General features: G+C 38.8%; 1 long non-coding RNA gene across 1 annotated transcript; it reads right to left on the bottom strand.

Annotated features, from left to right (window-relative positions):
* Positions 1-698: 698 nt before the first annotated feature.
* LOC104087275 (uncharacterized) lies at positions 699-3,135 on the bottom strand. The gene is made up of 2 exons (XR_011411030.1): positions 2,573-3,135; positions 699-1,951 (listed from the first exon to the last, which is right to left on the bottom strand). It is a non-coding gene; the product is annotated as an uncharacterized lncRNA (long non-coding RNA).
* Positions 3,136-8,191: the final 5,056 nt, after the last annotated feature.

Raw genomic sequence — 8,191 nt, 5'->3', positions numbered from 1 at the left:
GAAGAAAAATAAAATAAAATTAGGGGGGAGGGGCATTGCTGCATTATTGGCAAGTCAATTTGTCCAAAAAATGGTTAGTGAATTGCATAAATTTTATCCACGTAGGCATGCATGCTTGAATACTTAACGATTGTTTGTGTTTGACTATGGATGCCTGAAAAAGAAATTGTAATTAAATTAAATACGCCAATCATTGAGGAAGAATTTCAAAATAAGGCAAATAGAGTGGTTGAAGAATATGACTATGCAATTATTACATTTAAATATACAAGAGATTCACTTATATATATGTGCTAAGAAATTTGTCAACTATTGTAGTCTGTATATATATCTTAATTATATTCCTCCAGGAGTGGTTTGGTTCAATCAACAACTCCTATATAGGATAGTTAATCCCAAGCTTTTGCTATAAATTTTATCTTGATTTGAAATAATATATACCCACAATCAAATATAAATTTTATCTTGATTTGTACTGGTATTGCTTTTGGTAATCCCCATAACTCGACGATGCCTTAAGACTTCGTTTGGTATATGGGATAACGATAATAATTTCAGGATATAATTCAGGATTATATTTATCCCATGTTTGATTATAAGTATTAGTTAATCCTGAAATAAATTTTATACTAAAATAATGAGATAGCTAATTGTTCGCAACAAATTTTCGTAGTCCGGAAAATAAATTGCAACAAAAATAATATGAAGAAAAAGAGATTTTATTGATAAATATTTGTGAGTACAATTCTATGTATCCCTTGATTCTCCTCTCTAAAATGATTCGAGGGCTTGAGAAGCGTCTTTCTCGAATGTAGGGCGATGCAGACCTCCTTGTGATATATTTAATCGCCAAGAACGTTGAGCAGCACTTTGTTGTTACGGGTTGATCTCCGGGAAGAACTCCGTTGATCACTCCTTTGTTGAAGAACTATGCACTTGATGACTGATCTCTCTGTTTGTGGATGCCTTCACCAATTGCGAAGTGTTCTTCTCCAACTCTGAATGTCTTGAGAGTTATGCAACCCCTCTATTTATAGTTGTAGAGGATGGACAGTCCAGCTACATATGAACTCTCTTGCTTGATTCTGATTGGCCCATGCCATTTTAAGCCACTTGATGACATGTGGTTGGTTCTTGCTTTTTGACTTAGATTGCCACATCATTTAACACGTGGTGTCATCTTTTTGGCATACAGTTTGACTAAATAAACCATGTCACTTGACACATGGCATGAATCTGGGCCTTAAGATGAAATGAACCTTGGGCTCGAAAATAATAAAATGGACAAATTTAACATGTAAAGCTCAAATTAATTATTTAACCCAATTGAATTTAATCCAATTTTTATATGGATTAGACCCAATAAATTTTATATGTCTAATCATGATCTTTCAACATAATAATATACCTTAAACTTTGAACTTATCAAAACAAGAAATTTGATTAAGACAAACTAAAATCTAAAAAAGAAATTATAAGCAAGCTAACCAAAGCTCAAAGTCAGAAAAGAGAACGAAGCTTGGGCCAAAAAGGACCAATAAAATGCTCCTAAAAGCGTAACTCCACCATGCACAGGTTTTCAATCAAACATTAACTCCACCATGCACAAATTTTCAACTCAAATATTAAGTACTTTTTTCTAAACTTTTGAAGTAAAATCTTATCTCATAACAGTTAAGTAACTCAATATTGACTAATATGGGGCTCAAGTGCATGTTATTGAGAACTGACAAATTTAACAGATATTCAGAACCGAAATAGTATGCACCTTTCGAGTAAAACCAATAGCAAATAAATTTAAAATAAACTGGAGCGAGCTCATGATATTATCTCGTCATTTGTTGCATTCAAATCTACATCGCAAAGGTAAGAGAGAGTACCTTACCGGCAGCAAAATCAAGACAAAACAGAAAGGGCTTCGATACCAGTAAAAACTACTTGAACACAGCTCCTTTCAGCAACAAAACAGCAGAGAACAGACCCCAGAAAATATCCAGAAAGATGACCCAAAATTCAGTACTTTTGAGGAAAACCAGAAACCAGAACTTCAAGGATTCTAGTATTTGATATGAAAAGTTTTTGCTCTCCAGAATATCTCTTCAAACCACTCAATTTTCAGCTTATATTAGATATGTTCAACTGAACTTTTCACTCTCTTCGTTGTGTATTTTTCTTAGAGTGAGAGATGTCTAAGTGTAAGATCAGAGTGTATAATAGAGTGTGTGTTCCTTTTCAGTGAGTAAGCCTCCTTAAATAGGCAAATAAAGTCCCTTTCTTGGGACAGATTTTGGTTCACCAAAAATCTATCCAAAAGATTAACTTTGTGTGCTAAACACTGTTCAAGATCTGTCCCAAAGGTAAAAGGACAGCCTGAAAAAGGGACTTTATTTGATCATGTTTAAATCAATAACAAATCTAACAAACCACTAAACTAAATAGAGATAACTAATTAAATAAACCTAACTTGAAACTCTAATTAACAAGAAACAACCAAAACAGAAAAAATCAAAAATCAGAAACTAATCTACTAATATAAAAAATCAGAAATTAATTAAAGAGATGACGGTTATACCTAACAAGTATGCTTGAAGCTGTTCGAGCCACGAGAAGACGTCGGAGATGCTAAAAGGCGACTACCCGACTCCGAAAAGCACGTTTCTTTCGGGTAGATGCTAAAACGAAATGCGTTCCAGCTTCTCGCCAAAAGAAATGAGTGTCTTTGAGTAGAAAATAGCTAAGATGGGGGTTCGGGGCATTTTGGCGGTGGTGAGGCAGTGGAGTCGTGGTGGCGGTGAGGAGCGGGTCGGCGATGACGGGGATTTTGGGGGTGAAATGGGTAGGAAAAGATAGGTCTCGTGGAGCTCTATCCATTCATGTATGTGTTGTAGGGTGGTGTTGGCCGGAACTTCAAGAATTTGGACCAAAAAGTAGCGGCTAAAGTTTCCTAGATCTAAAATTCAAGGAGTTTGAGGGATTTTTGAAGGAATTGGTTTAGAGATATGGGAAGAGGAGGTTGTGGAGATTACATGGTATTAATTTAGAGGTGTTTGGAGGTGGTCCGCCGCCGGTGGGTGATTTCCGGCGGCGGCGGAGAGAAGAGAGAGAAGAGAGAGAGAGAAGAGAGAAGAGAGAAAGAGTTATGGGGGAAATGAGGGAATGTTTTCAGATTTTTGAGGCTTTAAATACCTCTTGAGAGATCAAATATGGACCATTAGATCAAGAGGTGATCAATGGGTGAGATTTGATCTTAGGTCACTTAATGAAATGACGTAGTTTTGAGGCAAAACTACGTCGTTTCAGACCCTTTCAAGGGCAGCCCGTTATCTTGCACTTTTGGCCACTTTCTCTTTCAAATTTGACCCAATTTCTTTCTTAATCCTACTTATTAAAGTAAATTTATACAAACAAATAAATTAATTAAGTAACTTATTCAAATAATCAATTAACTAGATTAATTCATCAATTGAATAGTTAGTTAATTCCTAAAATGCACAAATAAAGAAAGAACTATTTTTTGGTATTTTTATGATAGGAAATATGCAATCAAAGACACAAAAATTGGGAAATATAATTAAAGCAACAAAACACTAATGACTTTAGGAGGTGTTAAAACAGTACAAAAACTAAGTATTCACAGCTGCCCCTCTTTGCTCGAGAAGATGAAGAGTTTTCGTGCAAAGAAAAGTGAATGCCATGGCTAATTTTTGCTCACATATCACTCCAATGAAAGCATTTTTTTTAAAATTGTGACCAAACCCTGCTTCCGAGGTTGCCTATATATCCTTGTTTAGAGGAATCAGGTCAGTGTAGTTCTGGGAAAATTTGGTAGCTGGGACTACCAGACACTAGATTTAAGACTGATGTTACTGTTGTTGTTGCTGTTACTGTTACGTGCTGCTTACATCAAAATGAAAAGAGAAAGAACTACATATGTCTGCAAACTAAGAGTTACAAAATTCCTAATCTATGTGTCTTGTGGAGTCAAATCTTGATTCTTGACCTGCTCGCTTGTGTTGACCTTAGATTGGATCTTGATGCTCTTTGAGGAAACGATCATGGCTCATTCTCGATTGCTTGCTTTCTGGATAAGAATTCGAGAAAATGAAACTCGAGAAACTGGGCTGCTGACACATTATCCAAGCTAACTCCAACTATCTTGTGACCGAAAAACTTCTTTATTCTGATGAAAAAGCTGAAACTGCAAGCTTTAATCGTCACTTGTGCTATGCGGCGGGGCCTGCAAAGCCATCAAAGACGAACAAAACGAACAAATTTTTTCTGCCCCAATTTGGCGCTAGAAAAATTTTGTGAGTTAGAGAAAGCTATAAAGTATCTAATTTGTTGAAATGAAGACAACGGGAGTAGTATAAACTAACTATGTGGGGATATGCAACCACGAGGGGAAGTAACTTATGTTACAAGGGGAAATGGAATTAGAGGATGGTACCCTGTATTACTGAAAAGGGAATGTAACCAAGGGCTGGTACCCTGTATTATCGAAAGAAAATGTAACCAGTGGTTGGTACCCTATATTATCGAAATGAGTGTAACCAAGGGTTGGTACCCTGTATTACCTAAAGGAATGTAACCAGGGGCTGGTACCCTGTATTACCGAAAGGAGTGTAACCAGGGGTTGGTACCCTCTATTACATAAAGTAGTGTAACCAGGGGTTGGCACCCTGTATTACTGAAAGGAGTATAACCAGGGGTTGGTACCCTGTATTACTGAAATGAGTGTAACAGAGGCTGGCACCCTGTATTACTGAAAGAAGTGTAACCAGGGGTTGGCACCCTGTATTATTGGGAAGGAATGTAACCAGGGGTTGGCACCCTGTATTACTGAAAGAAGTGTAACCAGGGGTTGGCACCCTGTATTACTGAGAATGAATGTAACCAGGGGTTGGTACCCTGTATTACCGAAAGGAGTGTAGCCAGGGGTTGGTACCCTGTATTATATAAAGGAGTATAACTAGGGGTTGGCACCCTGTATTACTGAAAGGTGTGTAACCAGGGGTTGCTACCCTGTATTACTGAAAGGAGTGTAACCAAGGGTTGGCACCCTGTATTACTGAAAGGAGCATAACCTGGGATTGGTACCCTGTATTACATAAAGGAGTGTAACCAGGGGCTGGCACCTTGTATTACTGAAAGGATGCTGAATCCCCTGGGCGAAAATGTTCTACCTAGGTTAAACTACGAAAATCAAACATGGGCGAAGAGTACTTCTACTCGAAAATATGAGCTGGAACCCCTTAGGAGAAATGATTCTACCTGGGTTAAACTACGTATAACAGCCTGAGCGAAGAGTACTTCTACCCAAAACTATGAGCTGAATCCCCCTAGGCAAAAAGGTTCTACCTGGGTTAAGCTACGAAAAATAGCCTGAGCGAAGAGTACTTCTACCCGGAAACTATGAGTTAGATCTCCCTAGGCGAAAATGTTCTACCTGAGTTAAGCTATGAAAAACAAACATGGGCGAAGAGTACTTCTATCCGAAAATATAAGCTGGATCCCCCTAGGCAAAAAAGGTTCTACCTGGGTTAAGCTACTGTAAAACATCTGAGCGAAAAGTACTTCTACCCGGAACTATGAGATGAATCCCCCTAGGCGAAAAGGTTCTACTTGGGTTAAGCTACAAAAAATAGCCTGAGCGAAGAGTACTTCTACCCGGAAACTATGAGTTAGATCCCCCTAGGCGAAAAGGTTCTACCTGTGTTAAACTACGTAAAACATCCTGAGCGAAGAGTACTTTTACCCGGAACTGTGTGCTGGATCCCCCTAGGCGAAAATGTTCTACCTAGTTTAAGCTACAAAAATGGGAGGTATGGACAGTAATGATGCACACTGCAAATAAAGGAAAGTGACGATTTTGAGGAAACTTACCTTCGGTGACATTCGCCCTTTGAGAATCGCCATTCTGCACTACTTTGATCCTGCTTCAAACAAAGAAAAATTTGTGAGTTTTTAAAGTGGTGGTCAGTTTGTGGCCTTGATGCCCTGAGTAGTTTGAATTCACCCCTCCGCTGTCGAAGAACTGATTTTGTCAGTGTGGTACCGAGGTTCCCGGATACTCTGTATCGCTTTCTAGAGACATTGTCTTTCTTACGTTTCCCCTGGCTATTTCATACCCGGATGTCCATGGTACCGCTAATCCTTGTCCCTAAGGCAAGGCAATTTTCATTCAAAATCAAATTTAGTTGTCTTGCACCCAGAACAAATTTCTGTCTGTAGTGCTTATCAACTTTTCCCATGAAGCAAGTCTTGCTTAGGCGACCTTTTCAGTTTCTTTGAGACACTTTGTCCGCCTTATCAAAAGAGATCACAGATGGATTCCTGCTTCCGTCAATGCCGTATTTGGTCCAAATTATGCTCGATATTACGGGGAAACTGTAGCCAGTTTTAAATCCAGTTTTTGCTTTACTTTTGATGCAAGATTAGACCGAAAGGGAATCTAAGAAAAATTATGGAAAAGAATAGAAGAGCAATTAGAAGTGAAAAAGGAATTGTGTCTAAATAAAAGGTGTCCCTTTCGGGGAGAGAAATAAGGAGACTTATCTGGAGATATGTGCCGACTTCAATGAATAATGACATGCATTTTTGACTGGACGCCTGATCTGTTTGAGCTGTCTAATTCTCAAAATACGTTACAAATGTTCATCTTGAAACCGTCTTAGTTGTGCTCATGCCGGAGCATCGAAGACCCTCATTCGGCTAGTAGCGCCCTTTGCGGGATTTTTCTAACTGACCTCTCTCATTTCTCTAATCATTGTCGCCTTATGGTGCCCATATGGTTTTCACCAATAAGACTCTCGCATTTCTTTTCTTAATGTCGCCTAACAGTGCCCATACGAGTTTTCATTGATAAGACTCTCTCATTTCTTCTTTACTTTTTGTTTTTACTAAGATACGACACACTGAAGGTTGGCCAATGCCCCTGACATGGGGACTTCAAGTATTCTCAAAGATTGATCAGAAGTTCTTAACAGGAAAAGGCGAAAAGAACCTTGAACTGAATTACAACTTTTGGAACTGTTTCTACAAGAAAAACCGTAAGATAAAAACAAACTTCTGCCCCAGTTTTGGAGTATTGGTAATATGGATTTTTGTTGCGATGGGACCGAACCTAGGGTAAGGCTGTCTACGTATCCTTACGGAATTAGGTCGGACGTAGTTCAATGACTCAGAAAATTTATTGTTTGACTTTTTTTTTGGGAAGTACACAGGTTCCAAAAATTGAAAAACAAGGAAGAAGAAAAATACAGCTTAAAAGGGGTAACAAAAAGGGTGACACTTTCTTGGAATAGCGAGCAATGGTAGCCTTCGTCATCTCAATCTAAGAAAATCATGCGTGAAAGTTCCACAGTGGGTATATATCAGACATAATATCTTTTGACTGCATTTGCATTAATAGTCATGTCTGGTACCCATCCTTCTTCATCTACCAAGTGCAAGGCCCATTTTGGTAACACTTTCTTGATGATGTAGGGTCCTTTCCAGTTTGGAGCGAACTTTCCTTTAGCTTCTACTTGGTGTGGAAGAACGTATTTCAGAACGAGTTGGCCTACCTCGAAGTGCCTTGGATGCACTTTCTTGTTGTACGCGCGTGCTATTCTTTGCTGGTATAACTGGCCAAAGCACACTGCTGCTAGCGGTTTTTCATCAATCAGCATTAGTTATTCTAATCGGGTCTTTACCCATTATGTATCTTCAATCTCCGACTCCACAATGATCCGAAGAGAGGGAATTTCGACTTCAACCTGTATTATAGCTTCTGTCCCATATACCAATAGATAAGGAGTTGCACCAACAGATGTGCGAGCAGTCGTGCGGTATCCCAAAAGAGCAAAAGGGAACTTTTTATGCCATTGTCTGGAACCTTTGATCATTTTCCTAAGAATCTTCTTGATGTTCTTGTTCGCCGCTTCAACGGCTCCATTGGCCTTTGGCCGGTAAGGGGTAGAATGGTGATGCATAATTTTAAATTGCTTGCATACCTCCTTCATCAAATGACTATTGAGATTGGCTGCATTGTCAGTGATAATGGTATTTGGGATACCAAAGCGGTAGATGATGTTGGAATGAACAAAGTCTACCACTGCTTTGAAAGTGACGGCCTCCACCCACTTGGTGAGGTAATTAATTGCAACCAAAATGAATCTATGCCCATTTGAAGCCTTTCGCTCAATTGGCC

The sequence above is a fragment of the Nicotiana tomentosiformis genome, chromosome 9 (assembly GCF_000390325.3).
Source record: "Nicotiana tomentosiformis chromosome 9, ASM39032v3, whole genome shotgun sequence".
Lineage (NCBI taxonomy): Eukaryota > Viridiplantae > Streptophyta > Magnoliopsida > Solanales > Solanaceae > Nicotiana > Nicotiana tomentosiformis.
This window is presented reverse-complemented; position numbering and strand designations above follow the sequence as displayed.